Source organism: Eleutherodactylus coqui, chromosome 4 (assembly GCF_035609145.1).
Source record: "Eleutherodactylus coqui strain aEleCoq1 chromosome 4, aEleCoq1.hap1, whole genome shotgun sequence".
Classification (NCBI taxonomy): Eukaryota; Metazoa; Chordata; class Amphibia; order Anura; family Eleutherodactylidae; genus Eleutherodactylus; species Eleutherodactylus coqui.
In genome coordinates, this window is record NC_089840.1 from 275,097,658 (window position 1) to 275,118,150 (window position 20,493).

Here is a 20,493-nt window from a genome sequence, read left to right on the forward strand (position 1 = left end):
GGTTCATTTAAGGTCTAAATTTGGTTCATTTTATATGACAAAGAACCCTGTCAAACAAGCTGTCTCGTTGTCTGGGTTTGAATGAATGTGTAACCCAATGTGTTTGAAGGCCATAATAGTGTCAATAGGTTGAATAATTGTCCTAGTGTGGATATTCTATGATCTAAGTTCCCTAATCTACTGGTAATATGTTCCCTATCCCTGACGAGGGACCGATTGTTTAGGTGGGTCCTGCCCTGTGAAGCCTGAGTTTTTAGGGGCACGCAGAAGAAACACCTGTGTATGTGGTTTAGGTGGGTCCTGCCCTGTGAAGACTGAGTTTTTAGGGTCACGCAGAGGGAACAATTATACTGTAGGACAAGTGTCTGACTTGTGACAAAAATCACTTGCCATAGTAAACATACCCTTCACAGTTAGGATAAATTAAAACATGTAAGCTTTATTGGGTATTTTAAAATAAGAAGACATTCGTGGGCGACAAATAGTTTCTAAAATCCCTCGAGGAGGGGTACAGTGAGTGTATACACACAAAACGACACGTGTACGATAGCAAGAATGTGGGTTGAGAATGTGTGTTTTCACTCGAAACAAAGAACTATGTTTCGGGGTTGGACAGTACTCCGTAAAATTTTCTGATAGCTCTATAGAATGTCTCTCTGTCACGAATTCAATATGAGAGATACGTAGGCTATCTGTTAGTATGGTGTACTTCACAACCGATAAAGATAAAAAGATTTCCTCATTGGAGTAAAACCTTTGATCGAGATGATACTCAATTGTATTGCACTCTAATAAACTTAGTTAGGAAATGTTGTTTTAATGTATAGATTTGAAATTCTTGACTCAACGCGTTTCTCCGCGAGATATTAGCAGTTCATCAGGAGTGTGGACTTTACGGTGAACTCAAATGTTGGTTCGTTGAGAGTATAAAGTATTCACCACATTGGTTCATGGAATAGGTTACATAAGACCAGGTCCCGCAAGGTATGCACGGTAGCCGGTCTGGTGTAGCCCAGTTGGTGATGTCTCATATCATAGATGTATGTCCTAGATTTAGATTTTATGCTGATGCATGCTCAAAACATGCATACAGCGTTTGCCACTGGCACAGTTCTTTAGGAGCTTAGTGAAGAGTGCTGCCAACAAAGCCGCCACAAACAATCCTACAAGAGGATACTTTGTCTAGGAGATGCTATAGACAAAGCCCCAATTTTTTTGATGCTTGATTGATTTGTGACGTAAAATGAGGCTACGCGAGCCTTGGATTCGTGGGCTAAGCTTGCCAGATGGAAAATCTAATGGCCCAGAAAACCAATGTGATGGTGTTGGATCTCTTAAATATATAAGCCCTTCCATGCAATTCATCCAGAAATGTGTTAAAATAAAAAAAATATATATACTCACCTTGTCCCGGCAGACGGAGTTCAGCGCGGCCAGCCTGCAGTGGGTGTGAAGGGGGTGTGAGTCAGACCTGCCCCTGATTGGCTCAGCGCTGAGCCAATCAGAGGCAGGTCTCACTCACACCCATTCATGAATTCATGAACTCCGTCTGCCGGAACAAGGTGAGTATATATATATATATATATATATATTTTTTTTTTACACATTTCTGGATGAATTGCAGGAAAGGGCTTATATATTTAAGCCCTTCTCAACAATTCATCCCGCGCTCGCCCGTAGCGCATTGCTTTCAATGGAGCCGGCTGTATTGCCGGCTCCATCGAATGCAATGCGCTGGACAGCTCCGGCCCGTTTCTAATGAAACGCGGCTAGGAGCAGATTTTCGGGCGATTTTTGGGCCCCGGTCACGCGATTTGCGGATGCGCATCCGTCATGCGATCCGCAAATCGCGCGAAAAAACGCCCGTGTGACTAAGGCCTAAAGGCCCATTTACACCAGACAATGATTGCTTAAAAAAAAAGTCGCTAATCGGCAATCGTTTTAGCGATCATCGGTGCATGTAAATGTGCGCCCATCGTCTGCTTTTCGGGCAAAGCTGGCTGATCATTAATTCAGTCCAACCTAAAAATCGTTGTTCACTTTTATCAGTAGTTCTCCATGGGGGAGTGCTGATAGCATGGTTTCCCCTTGGAGAACAAAGGATCTGAACTCAGATAATAGCCCCAGGCTATTAACTGTGTTCAGGGAAGGCTTCATTTGCACACCTAATTAGTATTTAGGTAGCTGAGTAGCTACTTAAATACCAATGATCACATACCAATGATTTATGCAAAATAATCGCTCAAAGCTGTCACTCAAATTGTTGTTTGAGCGATCTTTGAGCGATCATCTGCCCATGTAAACCAGCCTTAAGTCTTCACATAGTACCATTGCAACATATGATTAACAGGCTGCAGGAGTGGATACAGACAACATGCACCCCCACATGCAATAGATCCAACGTGCCCCGACTACTTGCTCATTAAAGCAGATGAAGGTTTTTATTGAAAATTGACAGTGAAATTTGTTATACAGTTCTATTAATTGTCTAGATAAGTTTTCTTTGTTCTATGGGAGATGAAGTAAGTTCTAAAGTGTGGGGCTCTGTCCTATAATGTGCTTGCTTGTCTGTGAAAAGATTTGTGAAGTGAAAATGTGTTATATTTTGCTGCACAAGAGAATGGGGATGTAATATTTGTCTATTCTGATCATAAATAATGTGGATCTGTTATTTTTGTGAATTTGTGTGTGGGGGTGTGAAGGACCCTTGTGCAAATTATATTGTGTTATATGGTATGTATACTGTTCGATTGCTGAATATGAAGTGTGAAAGAAATGCTCTAACAGAGGACAAGCACACCAGGGGTGGAGCTAGGTAATGTAAGGAGAGGGCAGGGAAGAAAAGTATGAAACAACTCTGTCCCTCCCTGACACAGACCAGCCTAGAAGAGAGTGTATTTCGATTTCAGTAAATGTGTGTAATATATATATATATATATATATATCACACAAAGGGCATTCCTTAAAGTTTGAAAATTAATTTTATTCATTTAGACTTGTTTTACTTGCAGGCTACTGGGACTGAGACCGGTTGTGTAAGGCGCAGTGGTCCTGTTTTTAGGCGTACTATTCATTACTCTCTCCCATTTTGCCATCTTTGCCTTGGTGTCAGGGCCTCTTTAGATAAATCCTGTACACGTGCATGGTTTGGAGGAGTTTTCTTTATGGTAAAAGGTACTGTTAGGTTGTGCTGGCTCGGATCTGTTGTGCTACATTGGTTTCTAGCAGCACAGCCTCACAAGTGTGGAATGATTGAGCTGGCTGGGTGTGGTGTTCTCCTGCTAGCCAATCACCACCAGTCTGGTTGCAGATAAATATCCTCCCTCTGCAAGAGGAAGCTGGTATCCCTTCACTCTAGGGTTTGTTGGTTTTGCATGCCTGTACTTGTGTTATGCGTTTGAACATGGGCTAGTCCAGTGTTTGGCATGTGGCCAGACATTAGGTGTGCATAGCCTTGTTCTGTTTATATGGTGTGAACAGTGTCAAGTTCTGTATGTCTGAACAGGGGGCTAGACATGAGGAGTGAACAGTCCTGTTCTATATGGTAGTGTGTTTGGCATGTGAACCCTAGTGTGTTGTTGTGTGAATGGTGTCCTGTGCTGCCTGTTTTGTGTCTTGCTAGAGTAGGGACATGCGCAGAAGACCTGTGCGGCGCGAGCACGCTGGAGCGGCCCCATTCAACAGAACAGAAGAGCAGACTGCGCAAGCATGTCTAATGGAAGGAGAAGAAGGTTTCGGTCAGTGCCATAGAGACGGGGACGCCAACACCGGAGGGGGTAAGTGTATAATTTCTGTATGGCCAATATTTAATGCACGATGTATATTACAAAGTGCATTAATATGGCCATACAGAAGTGCTTAACCCCACTTGCTTTCGTGGGACAACCCCTTTAAGGAGTCGTATAAGTTTGCTTTCAGATGACTGAATTGTCCTCAAAATATTGACCATACCAAGTGTTGCAATAGACTTCTATTTCTGTAAAGCTCAAACAGAAACAGAATTCGTTCCACGCCAGCCAGTTTGGTGTTGTCTTGATATTGTTTTTTGACCAAAATGTAAAAGTATTGAATGGAGTCCTCAAAAAGGACTGTGACAACAAGTTCGTAAAACATTAACCCTTTGCAATCCAATTTTGGATTCAGGGTTTCCTAAGGGGCTTTCTCTTTCTGCCATTATACAATGGTGCTGTCTGCTGGCCAGAGCCAGTACTGCGGTATGGGACATACTGGAGAGGCCCCTGACAACGGAGCCTCCAGTAATATACAGTAAGAATACCCTGACGGACGTCATCCGACATCGGAGCTGCACAGCCTTCAATCAGAATGTCTTCAGACATCAGACAGTGGATTGGAAAGGGTTAAGGAGTACTAGTGAGTAGTTCTCTCTGATAGTCAAAAACTCAGAAATTGCTGGATTTGCACACACAGTCCCATTTCAGCAAAAACAATGCCATGCGTAGACATTTCGAACGTAAGGGTTTTTGTGGTATTTAATTGAAAATGTAGTAACAAAACACAAGGTATAGGAAGTACCACTTCCTGTTGCTGCTTGGTTTCAGGATCCGTGTTTGGTATTAAATCTGTCTATTCCTAATGGAAGACTAGGAAAAAGCCAAACTCTGTTCCACAAACGAAACCCCGGTGGCCTGCTATCCCTCGGCAACCAACTGTTCCTGTCTCCAAATCAGATTTCCCCTTAATATGACTGTAATGGTAGAACAAACAAAAGATTTGGGTGTATAGGAGTTTCAGCCAGTGCAGGACTTGGTTGCAGGCCGTACTCCTGTGAATCAAAGAAAAGCACTGGAAGTTGTCTTGACGGTATGGTTGGCAGCAGTTTACAATAAATCTGTCCTTGAACTCCCACCAAGCGTCCACATTAATTGTGGACATGAAGCTTATAAAAGGCTCCCACAAGGTAAAACAGGCCTGTGCACCCTTGCTCAGCTTTCACTTGCCATATTAATAATTTTACATGATGGCCTCTCATATATGGACATTCCTAAACATGCTCTTTTTAGAAGAGCAGCAGACAGCATGCCTAGACCAAATAGTAACCCTCATGTGGTATCTATGAGTGCAGAAAATAAATTTTTCAGTACAATATTTATCTACCCAATGATCATGCAGATGTGGAATAAATTGGTGGAGGCCACAGATTATCTCGGTAACCAGATATTTGCTGTTCTAGGGTTGGTTAATCAGACAAATCAAATACAATCCCAGATAATTGTGGTCACCCACCAACACACAATAGTACTAGATTATCTAACTGCTGCCCAGGGTGGACTGTGTCAAATAATAGGAGTTACCTGTTGCCATTACATAGATCTTAAGGGTAACATGCAGATCAGAGCCAATATCCAGATAATCCAGGAAATGGGAGATAAATGCCTAGAAAAGCTATGAGGAAAAAAAAGACTTCTGGTGGAATGACACTTTCTCAATTTTTAATCCAGGTAACTGGTTAAAATCTATTTAAGGGTGGTTCATGGGTATACAACTGGCTATTTTTCAAATACTGCTGTTATGTTTTGCTGTATATGGTATTATTAGATTGATTATATGATGTGTACCTTATCTGTGCAATGTAAGTAAAAAAAGAATGTTTGGAAACTCACTAGATCAGTATATCTTCGCTATATTCAACCGTCCCCGGGGCCGGGGTACAGTAACCTCCAACAAGATTATGTATCTGAGTAAAATGTTGTGTTCCATCCCTGACTGTCTTATAAAACTCTTCAGGTAGGAAAGGAAATGGTAGCAAATAAGGGTAGGTAATCGAGGCATGGACATATCTACCACTAGGGTTAGTTCCATGGCAGAGGGATAGTTAGGTCCCAGTGAATAGGGGCAGGCCCTTAGTATAATAAAGGACAGTACAGAATTGGTCACAAAAGGGGGGAAAATGTGAGGGAAATTATATCTTGTATGATTTAGTTTGTATTTCAGTCTAATTTTGGCTATGTTAGTAAGGAGAATGTTCTGCAGAGCAGGATATTCTGCCGAGTCATTTCCTTGCACCATGTCAAAAAGTAGTAAAAAAAAAGAGAAACAATGTTTCTCCACGCTTGTAAAGATTTCTTTATCCAGAATTGGAATAAAAAAATGGTTTACCAAACGTGTTCCCAGTGAGGGATCTTCCGTTTTAATATTAATAAAGTTTATGTAAAAAGTAAATATATGAAAAGTAACTTGACAGGCGAGTCTGATGAATACATCTGCACAATAAAGTTTAGAACAACTCTTGCAATGCATTTCATATAAAGTGTGCCTTTTGCAAGCAAAATGATGGTACAAAATATACACATATTAGAGGAATTAGCTGTTTTTCAAATGAGTTCCCCAGTAGTGTGGTGTAGAGCAGTGCCAGCACGTCTTCTGATGCTGATTGTGATGTGTGTGACAAGTAGGCCGCCATTTAGAATGCAAAAAAGCATTCCACCAACTAATAGTAATGTACTGCGCATGCGTAGGTGGTGTGGGATGTCAGAAATGACGTCATCACGCTCCCACGCTCAGTCATGTAACCTGGAGATTCAAGAAGCTTTAATACCATTTTACAAAACCCTTGTGAACATCAGGCCTGGTCATATTCAACAAACTTTGTCTACAGTTGATAATACAATGTAATATAATAAATCACGGTTGCATCTCACAACCAGCAGCACACACTCTGCCGCTCAATCAATCCAAAAATAATAGGTCAGCACGCAAAACTTCCACAAAAAAACTTTTCTATATTTTATTCATTACAATTTAAAAGATTTTACAATACGACAGAGATGAGTCTATAATGTGCAGCAGACATGCGGAAGCAACTTCATAAAATTAAATATATGCTCAAAAAATGCATGTATGGAAAATGATATATCAACAAACATTTAATCATGTAAAATGACACATCAAGCATATAAAAGCATTGAATCTCCTGACCCCCTGAGGAAGCTTGGGACGAAACATGTGTCAGGTGTAGGTGGTAAGGTGGGCTTTATACATTATGTACTGCTGTTTAGATGTATAAATTCAATGCTTTGTATGCTTGATATGTCATTCTATACGATTAAATGTTTGTTGGTATGTAGGGGGATGATTTTGGTGTCATTCAATTCCTTAGATGCTGACCAGGGCCATAAAATCTAAAAATTTGTGGTGTGTACATTCAGTGACCCATGTTAAATATAGCAGTGCTTTTAGCCAGCAGAGCCGTTATGCAGATTCAACTATTGCTAAGCGACGCTCATAGTCTGGCGAGCATGTCTATAGTGGCGTGTTAGGGGGAGAGAAGCAGCATGGACAGGGGGAGAAGCGGCATGGGGAGGGGGGAGAGAAGTGGCATGGAGTTCAGGGTGGGATAAGCAGCAATGAGGGGGGTGAGAAGCGGAATGGAGGTTGGGAGAAAAGCGGCATGGAGTGAGGGCGGAGAAGCGGCATGGAGTGAGGGCGGAGAAGCGGCATGGAGTGGGGGCGGAGAAGCGGCATGGAGTTGGGGCGGAGAAGCGGCATGGAGTTGGGGCGGAGAAGCGTCATGGAGTGGGGGCGGAGAAGCGTCATGGAGTGGGGGCGGGAAGCGTCATGGAGTGGGGACGGGAAGCGTCATGGAGTGGGGACGGGAAGCGTCATGGAGTGGGGACGGGAAGCGGCATGGAGTGGGGGGGGGCAGCGGCATGGAGTGGGGGGGGAAGCGGCATGGAGTGGAGGGTGGGGGAAGCGGCATGGAGTGGAGGGTGGGGGAAGCGGCATGGAGTGGAGGGGGGAAGCGGCATGGAGTGGGGCCAGAGAAGCGGCATGGAGTGGGGGCGGAGAAGCGGCATGGAGTGGGGGCGGAGAAGCGGCATGGAGTGGGGGCGGAGAAGCGGCATGGAGTGGGGGGGGAAGCGGCACTCACAGCCTCTCCCACTCACAGGGATGGAAACATTCTTGATCTGGTCTTCCTCAGTCTCTGCCCTGCTTCCAATTTCACTAACTCCCCTCTCCCGTTCTCAGATCATAATCTCCTTTCTTTCCGTCACGCTCCCTAACATCTCTCCAGATCCACCTACCTACTGTACCTACAGGAACCTTAAGGCCATTCACACCCAGGACTTTGCTGAATCCCTACAGTTCTCTCTGTCCCCTATCTCTCTCCTCTCCTGCCCCAACCTGGCTGCCGCTCACTACAACACCGCTCTCAAACATGCCCTGGATGAAGCGGTGCCCCCCATGACCCGAGCCATCCGATGTAGAATAGGGCAACCCTGGCTCACGCCTCAAACACGCTTCATCTGGCGGTGCTCTAGAAGTGCTGAACGGCTGTGGAGGAAGTCGCAAACGTCCACATACTTCCTCCACTACAAATTCATGCTCAAAACCTACAACCTCACCCTCCACCACGCCAAGCAAGTCTACTTCACCCCTCTCGTCTCCTCACTATCGCACAACCCTAAATGGCTCTTTGATACTTTTCACTCCCTTCTCGCCTCTAAAGCGCAGTCCCCTGTGACAGATCTCAGTGCTGTAGAGTTGGCTGCTTACTTCAAAGAGAAAATTGATGACATCCGTCAGGAAATAACTTCCCAATCCCAGACTAGCCCTGACCCTAGTCTTGTCAGCACTGCATCTAGCTCCTGCTCACTGTCTGTACTCAAACCAATGACAGAGGAAGTCTCCAAATTGCTCTTCTCTGCTTGCCCCACCACTTGCGCTAGCAACCCTCTCCCCTCACATCTCCTCCACCTCCCCCCAGTGGTCATCTCCCATCTCACCACTATATTCAACCTCTCTGACCTCTGGCATCTTTCCCTCTTCTTTCAAACACGCCATCATATCCCCACTGCTAAAGAAGCCAACTCTTGACGTGACTGATGCTGCCAACTACCAACCCATCTCCAATCTCCCCTTCATCTCCAAACTACCAGAACGCCTAGTTTCCTCCCGTCTTGTAAGCTATCTATCAGAGAACTCTCTCCTAGACCCCCTACAGTCTAGCTTCCGACCCCAACACTCGACAGAAACTCCAATGACCTACTGACAGCCAAATCGAGGGGCGATTACTCCCTACTGATCCTCCTCGATCTCTCCACAGCATTTGACACTGTTGACCGGTAAACTCCTCCTCAGTATGCTTCGCTCCATCGGTCTAAAGGAGACTGCTCTCTCCTGTTTCTCCTCCTACCTATCTGACTGCTCTTTCAGTCTCCTTTGGTTGCTCTCCCTCCCCTTCTCTTCCCCTTGCTGTTGGGGGTCCCCCAAGGCTCCGTCCTCGGCCCCCTCCTTTTCTCTATTTACACAGCCCCTATTGGACAAACCATCAGGAGACTTAGCCTCCAATACCACCTGTATGCTGACGACAGCCAGCTATACCTCCTTCCCGTGACATCTCTACACCTTTCCTCCAAAACATGTCTGTCTGTCTGCTGTCTCTAACACTATGTCCTCTCTCTACCTAAAACTAAACCTCTCTAAAACTGACTTACTGGTATTTCCACCCTCCACTAACTGACCTCATCCTGACATCACAATCTCAGTGTGTGGCGCCACCTAAACAACATGCTGCCTTGGGGTCATAATCGATTCTGATCTATCACTTACCCCCTACATCCAATGTCTCGCCCGAACATGTCAGCTGCACCTTAAGAACATCACAAGAATCCGCTCTTTTCTCACTGTAGACATGCTAAAAACGCTTATTGTTGCCTCATCCACTCTCAGCTCGATTATTGCAACTCATTGCTGATCGGCCTCCCCTGCACCAGACTCTACCCTCTCCAATCCATCCTGAATGCGGCAGCCAGGCTCATCTTCCTGTCCAGATGCTATATCGACGCCTCTGGCCTGTGCCGGTCACTGCACTGGCTGCCCATTAAATACAGAATTCAATTTAAACTCACTACCTTCATCCACAAAGCCCTCCACAGTGCAGCGCCCCCCTATATCGCCTTCCTCATCTCAATCCATCACCCAGTCTGGGCTCTCCGCTCTGCTAACAAAACCAGACTGAGCGCCCCTTTAATTTCAACTTCTCATTCCCGCCTCCAAGACTTCTCCAGAGCAGCACCAGTCCTCTGGAACGCACTACCAAAGGCTACCCGAGCAATCCAGGACTCGCAGAACTTCAGGTGTGCTCTAAAAACGCACCTCTTCAGGGAGGCATACCGCATACCCTAAACAAACCCCTCTATACTCTGCCTGATAACATGCAGCCATCATAAACCGCTCCTGTAGTCATACCGATTCTGCAATCACACGGCCAAATGTCTGACCATTCTCTATGTGTATAGCATCCCTCACTCTCCAGCTCGCCATACCGTGCACATCTTCAGCCCTTCACCCTCTGTATCACCCCATTACTTGTAGTATGTAAGCTCGTTGGAGCAGGACCCGCACCCCTATTGTTTCCATCAACTGATTATGTAACTGTGGTTCCGTAATTTTTGTATTTTTTTGTCTTTCAGTATTCCCCCTGTCTATGTAAGCGCTGCAGAATATGTATTATTATTATATGTGACTTTAGTTTCCTTTACTTCATGTTCAGCTGCTGCTTTTGCAGTTACCTTGTTTCCTTGCTACCTGCTCGTGTTTTCCGTTTGTGTATCCATCTGTCTGTCACTCTCGTGAGTCTGCCTCTCTGTTCATCCCTGGCAGTTTGTACCTCCTTTGTTCCTTTATGTCCCGGTATTGTTCTGTCGTTTATTTTTATAAGGTTCTCTGTCCTGCCAGGGTCAGTCAGCAACTAAAAGAAGACCATGGGGTCGTTCTTATCGGGACGAGTGCTCCACTTATAGGCAGGGGTCTCCCCTCCTGGTTATTAGTTCAGGGCAAGATACCTTCCCTAGTTTCCATCTGCATGAGGGGTTCGTAAAACAGGTATCTTACCTTCCACGCTGGTGTCGGCTGTGAACAGTGCTGGACTGGATCATCACTTACCCGGTAGGTTAACACAGTGGTTCCACGTCCATAGTCCTTACAGTAACTGTGTTTGGCTTTGTTAGCCCCCCTTTTCTGTTTTATCTGGAGACCTATTTGTTGTATAGAAAATTGTGTGAAATTACAATAAAGCAGAGTCAGCATTTGGAACACCTTGTCATGTGTGTAGCTTTTGTTGTTTTCTTAGAGGTCATACCAACTACACTTAATATGGCATCCACAGTATATTGAACAGCACTAATTGCACTAATAAAAATAACAATCTTTATGTGTATAGCACCAACTTGTTCCGTAGCACTTTCAAGCAAGGAAGAACATAGACAATACAACAATTACATGTGATATACAATCAGTTTGAAGTCAACGAGGTGGGGGTGATGCAGGAGGATGTAAGGCATGGGGAACACAGGAGGTATGGGAATTACATGTGTAAATCGCTTATTAGGAGGTAAACGGGGTAGGGCAATAAGGGGGTGTAGGGGTAGAGATCATATGCAATAAGCAGGGTGGAAGGTGTGCGGAGCCGTGGGGAGGGGCAGGGGGACTAGGTCAGGTTTGGTTTGCCTCCCTGAAGCGGTGTGTTTTTAAGGCGTGTCTAAAATTTGATGCATCGGGAATTATCCGGATGTCTTGAGATAGAGCAATTAAGGGGATGGGTGCTGTTCTGGTAAAGTCCTTTAGGTGAGCATGTGAGGTTTGTATTAGAGGAGTGCTTAGTTTGAGTGTGTTTGCGGTCAGGGTGTGCGGGCTGGGTGATGCATGGACAAGAGGAAAGCAATGTACAGTGTGGCACCATGGAGAGCTTTGTGGGTGATGGAGAGGAGTTTAAATTTAGTTCTGCAGTGGATGGTCAGCCAATCAGTGACTGGCATAGTGCAGAGGTGTCTGAAAAACGTCTGGACAGTAAAATCAGCCTAGCTGCCGTGTTTAGTATGAATTGGAGGGGGAAGAGTTTGGTACAGAGAAGGCCAATGAATAGCGAGTCGCAGTAGTCAAGTTGGAAGTGGATTTGGGCGACAACTTTAGAGTGTCTGTGGTCAGGAACGATCGAATTTTAGCAATATTTCTGAAGTGCATGTGGCATGTTTGGGCCAGAGATTGGATGTGGGGGGTAAAGGAGAGGTCATAGCCCAGTGTGACCGCAAAGCAGTGGGCATACTGTCTGGGGGTTATGATGGTGCCAGACACTGGAATGGAGATGTTGAGGGGAGGTCAGTTGGAAGCCAGAAAGAGATGAGAAGGTTAGTTTTAGAGAGGTTAAGTTTGAGAAAAAGGGAGGACATAGTGTAAGAGAAAGCAGACACACAGTTGGTGATATTTTGGAATGGTTCAGAGATCTCATGGGAGAAGGTGTATAGTTGGGTGTCGTCAGAGTTTAGATGGTATTGGCGGCCAAATTTTCAGATGGTTTGTCCAATTGGGGCTGTGTAGATAGAGAAGAGAAGGGGACCAAGGACTGAGCCCTGAGTACCCCGACAGTGAGAGGAAGCGGAGAGGAAATGGAGCCAGCAAAGGAGATACTGAAAGAGCTGTCAGAGAAGTAGGAGGAGAACCAGGAGAGCGCAGTGTCCTTTAGACCAATAGAGCCGAGAATAGTGAGGAGGTGGTCAAGGTCGACAGTGTCAAATGCAGCAGAGAGGTCAAGGAGGATTAGTAGGGAGTAGTCGCCTCTAAACTTTGCTGTCATCAGGTCATTTGATACTTTTGTGAGGGCGATTTCAGTTGAGTATAGAGGGTGGAAATTGGACTGGAGGAGGTCTAGGAGAGCTATCGGGGAGAAAGCATGTGAGGCGGGAGTAAGCAAGATATTCTAGTAATCTGGAGATGAAGGGGAGGTTTAAGACAGGTCGGTAGTTGGCAGCGTCAGTCAGGTCAAGGGCTTGTTTTTTTAGCAGAGGGGATATGATACAGTGTTTGAATGAGGAGGGAAAAGTGCCAGAGGTTAGGGAGAGGTTATAAATGGTGGTGAAGTGGGTAATGACAGCTGGGGAAAGGAACCGGAGGAGGTGAAAGGGTCACTAGCACAGGTGTTGGGGCAACTGGCAGAGAGCAGCCTGGAGACTTCTTCCTGTGTCGTTGGTTCTAACATTGAGAGTGGATGGCTGATAGATGCAATGCAGATGGGACTGGAATTGGGGCTAGCAGTACCGTTTTCTGAGATTTCTGTTGATTTTTTTCTTTGAAATAGGTGGCTAGTTCTCTAGCACTAAGATCCGTCATGGGGGCCTCTTCTTAGGGGCTGAAGAGGGAGAGGAAGGTGCTGAAGAGTCGTTTAGAGTTGTGGGATAGTGAGGGGACAAGGGAGGTAAAATAAACTTGTTTGGCGTGGTGAAGGGTTGTGTTATAAGTTTTAAACATGACTTTGAAATGGAGGAAGTCTGTGGGCAGCTTTGATTTTCTTCACAGCCGTTCGGTGCACCTAGAGCACCGCCAGATGAAGCGCATTTGGCACGTGATTCAAGGTTGCCATGGTATGTGGTTGACAGCACATCTGAGGGTGGTGTTGTAGCGTTCAGCTGCCAGGTTAGGGCAGGAGAAGAGAGAGAGCGGACAGGGAGGACTGGATGGTCTCGGAGAAATGATGGGCGTGGATGGTCTGAAGGTTCGTAGAGGTGCAATAGATGGGAGGGTCATTGGTAATGCAAGGGTGCCTGATGGAGAAAGATAGGAGGTTTGGGAGTAAAGTGGGAGGCAAAGCAGAGGCGAAGGAAGATTAAATCGAGAGTGTTGTCATCTCTGTGAGTGGTGGAGTCTGAGAGTCATGTTAGGCCAAGGGAGGAGGTGAGCGTTAAAAGTCAGGAGGCAGATGAGGAGCTAGGCATGAGGAGCTGGCCCTTAACAGGGCAGTGTTTCTCAACTCCAGTCCTTAGGATCCCAAACAGGTCAAGTTTTCTAGATATCCTCAGTATTGCACAGGTGATGTAATTATTGTTAGTGCCTCTGACATTGCCACAGGTGTTTTTACTATAGGAATAGCAGAGGGTAGGAATAACAGAGAAAGAAAGGTGCAGTACAGAGAATATACAGCCGTCCGTACCTGCTGATGGACCAGAGGAGAAACCATCTAATAAACCTCTCAGAGGAGGAGGGGGACTGAGGGAAATACCAACATGCATCTATATGGGTGCCGACAGCAGCAGGAAACCCCTCACAGAGTGTCAGCAGCAACCTGCATAGGAGCCGAGCGACCAGTCAGCCTTCAGATCATGGCTAACGTACCGAAACACCGTCGTGGCCAACAAGCCGCAGTATATACATTATACACACATATATAGTCCCCCACATGTACATTACACACACGTGCGGCTCCGCTCCTCCGTCTCTCACATGCTCGGCTCCGCTCCTCCGTCTCGCACACTCTCGGCTCTACACCCGTGACTTACACTCACTTGGCGCAACTCATTCGTCTCACACACGCTCTGCTCCTCCGTCTCGCACACGCTCGGCTCTGCTCCTCCGTCTCACACACGCTCGGCTCTGCTCCTCCGTCTCACACACGCTCGGCTCCGCTCCTCCGTCTCACACACGCTCGGCTCTGCTCCACTCTCTGAATACATCCTCACACAGCAGAGTCCTGCATCCACTGAGCAAAGAGACCTGGTCATGTGACCCCCTTGTCTCCTCCCACACACTGATCACATGATGGTGACATCATCACAGGTCCTGTAAGCACAGAACAACCCCACGGCTCCTGTCCGGCGGCAGGTGGAGGTATGTGGGGGTCACAGCTTCCCCTTGTGGAGACACTTGGGAGGTGCAGGAGATTAGCGGCCATGTAACGCTCCTCTGGGGAGTCTGGGATGTACATAGGAGATGGTACAAGGCCTCTATAGCATCATAAATCCCCCTGGTTAGCCCTTTCTTGCTCCGGGGCTTACATGTACACACTGGGTGATGTTCTCATCCAGCTGGCCTCCCGTTGCAGCAGCAGGGATCGGTGAGAACATCAATGCCAACAGTTAACACCTTACATGACACAATCAATGTTGATTGCGGCATTTGAAAGCCCCCCATGGGAGAACCATGTAGACGTGGAGGGTGAGTGGGTTGCCATGGCATATGGTGACCCATGCTGTGGGTGCACACAGACTTCCCATAGCGGAGTTGTACCTGCCTGTGACTATGAAAAAAGGCCAGCCTGACTAGGGCATGGAGTGTGGGCCGAAGCCAACCTGTACTTTATCTCACGTTAGCTCAGCTATCTGGGGCACTGCATTGGGACAGACAAGAGGAGCGATACAGCGCTAATGAGACGTTCACAGCTATGCTGGCATTGGAGTCCGTTCTAGGCCCGCGATTGCTGAGGATTTGTGCAGAGGCCCATGTCCTGGGTGCTGTGAAAGTCCACTTTCTCCCTACAATTGCTGAAGCGGTTGGCCGAAGCCTATGTCCGGGGGGGGGGCTGCAACTGCACCAGGTTGGGGCTGTGCAACTTTTTCCTGGCTAATCCAGTCATTGGAGCGGTGAAAGGAAAGCTAACTGATTTAATGAGCCCGTCGCAGATGAACTAGCATCGAAGTCCGCTTCATGCCTAAGATTGCTGAAGCTGTGGGCCGAGGCCTATGTTGTCGGCGCGGTGCAAGTCTGCCATGTTTGGCCGCTCTGATTTATTTACTGTTCATGTCTTGGGTTGCCTAGGACCCACCTATGCTGTTACTGCACACTTAGTTCCTATCGCAGTGTTTGACCTGTCTTGCACAAAGACACTGACTGACTTGGGTGGGAGGCAGAGTGCAGATGGCTTTCCCCTTGCGGTGTCGATTGAGCTATGCGACACCTAGACAGAATGAATACTGTGTGGGCATATGGATTCCCCATAGCTATGTAACTCATACCCACGTTTGCAGCTCCTGACGGAGGTGGCACAAGATTGGAATGAAGATCAAACGTCAATTTCTCATTGATTCTCTACATCATTGTGGGCTATCGCCCCGCCCCTTTTAAAGAGGGTCGCTGCCTGGCCCTGCCAACCCTCTGCAGTGTGTGCCTCCGGTTCCTCCTCATGGCAGACGCACTTATAAATAGACATGAGGGTGGTGTGGCTATGCAGCCAGCGTGTGGCATGAGGGCAGCTGAAGGCTGCGCAGAGACACTTTTGTGTGCGCTGCGGACGCAGGGTCGTGCGGGGGGGTTGGGCAGCATGTAACCCAAGAGAAGAGGCAGCGGTGTGTCCTGCAGGCTGTGCTTGCGCTTGGTTGGAGGTAGTGTGGTGCTTAGCTAAGGAGTGCCTTACATAAATGAAAACCTTAGCGAGCATCGGCGATATACAAAAATGCTCGAGTCGCCCATTGACTTCATTGGGGTTTGTTACTCGAAACGAACCCTCGAGCATCGCAGAAAGCATTTTGGTGCTCGCTCATCTCTATTATTCAACCTATTTGGAACAATATAAGACATCATCGGTGTAATAGGCTAGTCCACAGCATCCTACCTCCATAAGCAGAAAATGAGATCATAATATCACTGGAAAAACACAACAAAAAGACAGCAAAAACAATATATATATATTCCTTTCCTTTCTTCCCCTCTCCCTTTTTCTTCCTTCTCCTTCATTTCTTTCTCCTTCCTTTTCTTTCCCCTTTCCTTCTACTTCCCTTTACTTCTTTAATATACATATACAATAGATCAGTTCTATAGTCCATTCCTGTAGGATACCTTTTGTCTAATTTGAGGATTCAGAATGCCTGTCTTTCTATAACTTTCTTCTTCATATTGCCTCCTCTGTTTATCCCTGTCACTGCTTCTATGCTTTAGAACATGATTGGCTCAAGATTACCATTATGGCAAACCAAAAGGTGTTTGACTACACAGATCTGTTATTTTTATGATTGATATCTCTACAATGTTCCATGATCCTGGTTTTTTATTTCTTCGTGGTACAGCCTGCATAAACTTTGGCGCAACATAAATAGTATCAGAGTTATTTAAAGAATTAGTTTTATATTCCGCTTTTCTATCTGCTCCAAAATTGCATTTTGTATTGATGGCAAACTTACATGCTCCGCACCTGACTCCCCAACATCAGAAGAAGCCGTTTTACGACAGCAAGCATCGTGAGCGACTGGTCTTTTCTAAATGACTATGTGATAGTTTATTTGCTAGATTTGTGTTACGCCCTGGCACACGTTGTACACCCCCTTCCAAAATAGATTTTAATGTCATATCCTGTTTTAAGATGGGAAGGTATGCAAAAAATATATTTTTTAATTTAACTGAACTAGTCTATGAATCTGCAATTGTTTATTAACCTGCTTATCCCTTAACAGATCGGTTCTATCCACCGATTGGACCCTTTTCCTTGACCTTTCCAGCATCCATTTTTGTACCCTTTTTCCTCCAATCTTTCACATATTTCACTTTCTGAGACTGTATAATCTTTTCTCTTAGTGCAGAAAAGTTTGGCTCTCGCTAGCTTCCCCACTGGTATTGCTTTGATTGTTTGCATGGGATGGCAACTATTGGCACGTAATATGGTATTACCTGAATTGGGTTTTCTATAAAGAGATATTATTATTTTCCCCGTCTCTCCCTCCACTCTCATTTACTTTCAGGACACCATGGACCTACTGAACAAAGTGTCAACTATAAGTCCGCTCCCAGATGGTGCCATCCTGGCCAGTATAGATTTGGTGTCCTTATATTCCAATATCCCAGACAAAAATGGACTGCCTGCCTGCCAAGCACACGTTGAGGCCAATGGGGTTACCTCTGAGTCAGTGTTACAACTCACAAGATTCATATTCACACACAATTATTTCTCCTTTGACAAAGAAATATTCCTGCAACTAACTGGGACCGCCATGGGCAGTAAAATGGCACCACAATATGCCAACCTTTTCATGGCAAAACTGAAGAATGACATTTTGGCATCTTGCCCCAACAAACCATTGGCCTACTTCTGCTACATTGATGGCATCATAATCATCTGGACCAACACCGAACAAGAACTAATAAAATTTCATGAGAGATTCAATGCATTTCACCCCACCATAAACCTGACATTAAGCTACTCGTATACAGAAATCAACTTTTTGGACACCACCATAAAAATTTAGAACAACTCTATACATACATCCCTATACCGGAAACCGATTGATGGGCCCAAATACCTCAGATGGGACAGTTCCCGTCTTAAGCACATCAAAATGTCCATCATCTACAACCAGGCCATCAGATACAACCGGATCTCTTCTAACCCAACAGACAGAGAGGAACATTTACACAATCTCAAAAAGACATTTTTAAATCAGGGCTACCATCCCATCTCAGTTGATGACCAAATCACCAGAGCCACCTGGATACCCAGAAATCAACTACTCCAATATAAGTAGTAGCTCTGTCATATATATATATATGCGCACATACACAGAAACAAAGATAACTCATGATGTCCATCTCAGATGCTAGTGTGGTGACCATGATGTCACTTTGTGGGAAGGTCTTTTGCTTTGGGCCAGCGTCGATCATGTGATCAATGCTGTAAAGCACAACGTGCATTCCACCCTCCTCTCTCATTCATAAAATTATTTAAACGTAACGTGCGTCTCTGTTATTAAACACATTGGCGTCATCGTACTAACCACATCGGTTCTGCAAGGAAATTACTATGAATAAAGGTACCTGTGGACTTCTCATTCCCAAACAAGTAATTAAAATCTGTATAAAAACACCTTATACAATGTCTAATGATCTGGCTTCATATATATATATATATATATATATATATATATATATATATATATATATATATTAGGCAGTTAGGGGGTGATATTGTGGATGGAGTATATCTCCCTCCCAGGCTCTTAGTCCTTAGGAAACTCAGCTGTAGGCACTGACCCCGTTACTGGGGCATAACAGGCTGCAGCCCCCAAGGAGTCAGTGTCTGACAGCCTGAGGAGGAAACCCTCTGAGCACCCTGCGTGGTGCAGCATTTCATCTGTTATACTGCATGGACTTTTGTGTTGCTGTCTTGTTGCCTGGAGCATACTATAAAAATAAAGACTGAAGTAAGTTTTTATGCACTTTTGAGTCCAGTGTGTCATTACTGCCCCCACCCCTTGGAGAACATTGTTACAATACATACACACAAATATATATATATAATCTGAAAGGATAATTTTACATAGGAATTCAAATAAAATAATTTCATCTGAGGAAACATCATACTAAAACATTAGAATACATACATTCTACAATTTTCTTCTATTAAAATCATTTCTTAAGAACATGAATTAAAAAAATGCAATAGATTACTTTTATTATACAGACAAGTAGCTAATAGAGATGAGCGAACGCGTTCGTCCGAGCTTGATATTCGTGCGAATATTAGGGTGTTCGGGATGTTCGTTATTCGTAACGAACACCATGCGGTGTTCTGGTTACTTTCACTTCCTTCCCTGAGACGTTAGCGCGCTTTTCTGGCCAATTGAAAGACAGGGAAGGCATTACAACTTCCCCCTGCAACGTTTAAGCCCTATACCACCCCCCTGCTGTGAGTGGCTGGCGAGATCAGGTGTTCGCCTAATATAAAAGTCGGCCCCTCCCGCGGCTCGCCTCAGATGCGGTGTGAGTTAGATGAGGGACAGTGCTGTTTATACCGGAGCTGCTGTAGGGAAAGAATTGGTAGTTAGTGTAGGCTTCAAGACCCCCCAAAGGTCCTTATTAGGGCCACTAATAGCTGTGTGTTGGCTGCTGTTAGCAGTGGGATTTTTTTTTCTCTCAAAATCGCCTCTGCAGACCGTTGCACCTGGCATTAGGGACAGAAGTGCTGCATAGGCAGGGAGAGTGTTAGGAGTGAGTGTAGCCTTCAAGAACCTCAACGGTCCTTTCTAGGGCCATATTTATCCGTGTGCAGTACTGTCCAGGCTGCTGTTAGCTGTGCTGCATTTTTTTTGGGCTTCTCAAAATCGCCTCTGCAGAGCATTCCACCCTCCATTGATACTGCAGGGAAAGAATTGTATAGGCAGGGCCACAACACAGTTATTATTCATAGAATATACGCAGTGCTGCCTTTTGGTGGGAAAAAACTGAAAACAAATCTATTTGTCCAGCCTCTGTCCGTCCTTACGGGCGGTGGAGACGTGTGAGCTGCGTGAAGAACAGTGCTAAATCATACGCACCCAGCTACGCTTTACTGCTGGCTTCGCCATTTGCTTTCCTTAATTGGGAAAAAAAATACCTGCTCTGCCAGAGTTATAATAACTCTGCTACCCTCACGTTCTGTGACACATAAGCAGGGACACAGCACAGTTATTAAACTTCTCATGTTCATAGAATATACGCAGTGCTGCCTTTTGGTGGGAAAAAACTGAAAACAAATCTATTTGTCCAGCCTCTGTCCGTCCTTACGGGCGGTGGAGACGTGTGAGCTGCGTGAAGAACAGTGCTAAATCATACGCACCCAGCTACGCTTTACTGCTGGCTTCGCCATTTGCTTTCCTTAATTGGGAAAAAAAATACCTGCTCTGCCAGAGTTATAATAACTCTGCTACCCTCACGTTCTGTGACACATAAGCAGGGACACAGCACAGTTATTAAACTTAGATAATTCATTCACTAGAGGCAGTGGGGCCTTTCGTTTTCCAAAAA

The 20,493-nt window shown here is 45.5% G+C and overlaps 1 protein-coding gene across 1 annotated transcript in view; it reads left to right on the forward strand.

The window, feature by feature from the left end:
* LOC136624358 (zinc finger protein 182-like) overlaps positions 1–20,493 on the forward strand; it is a 71,357-nt gene that overhangs the window by 7,113 nt on the left and 43,751 nt on the right. The gene's annotated exons all lie outside the window — the stretch shown is intronic.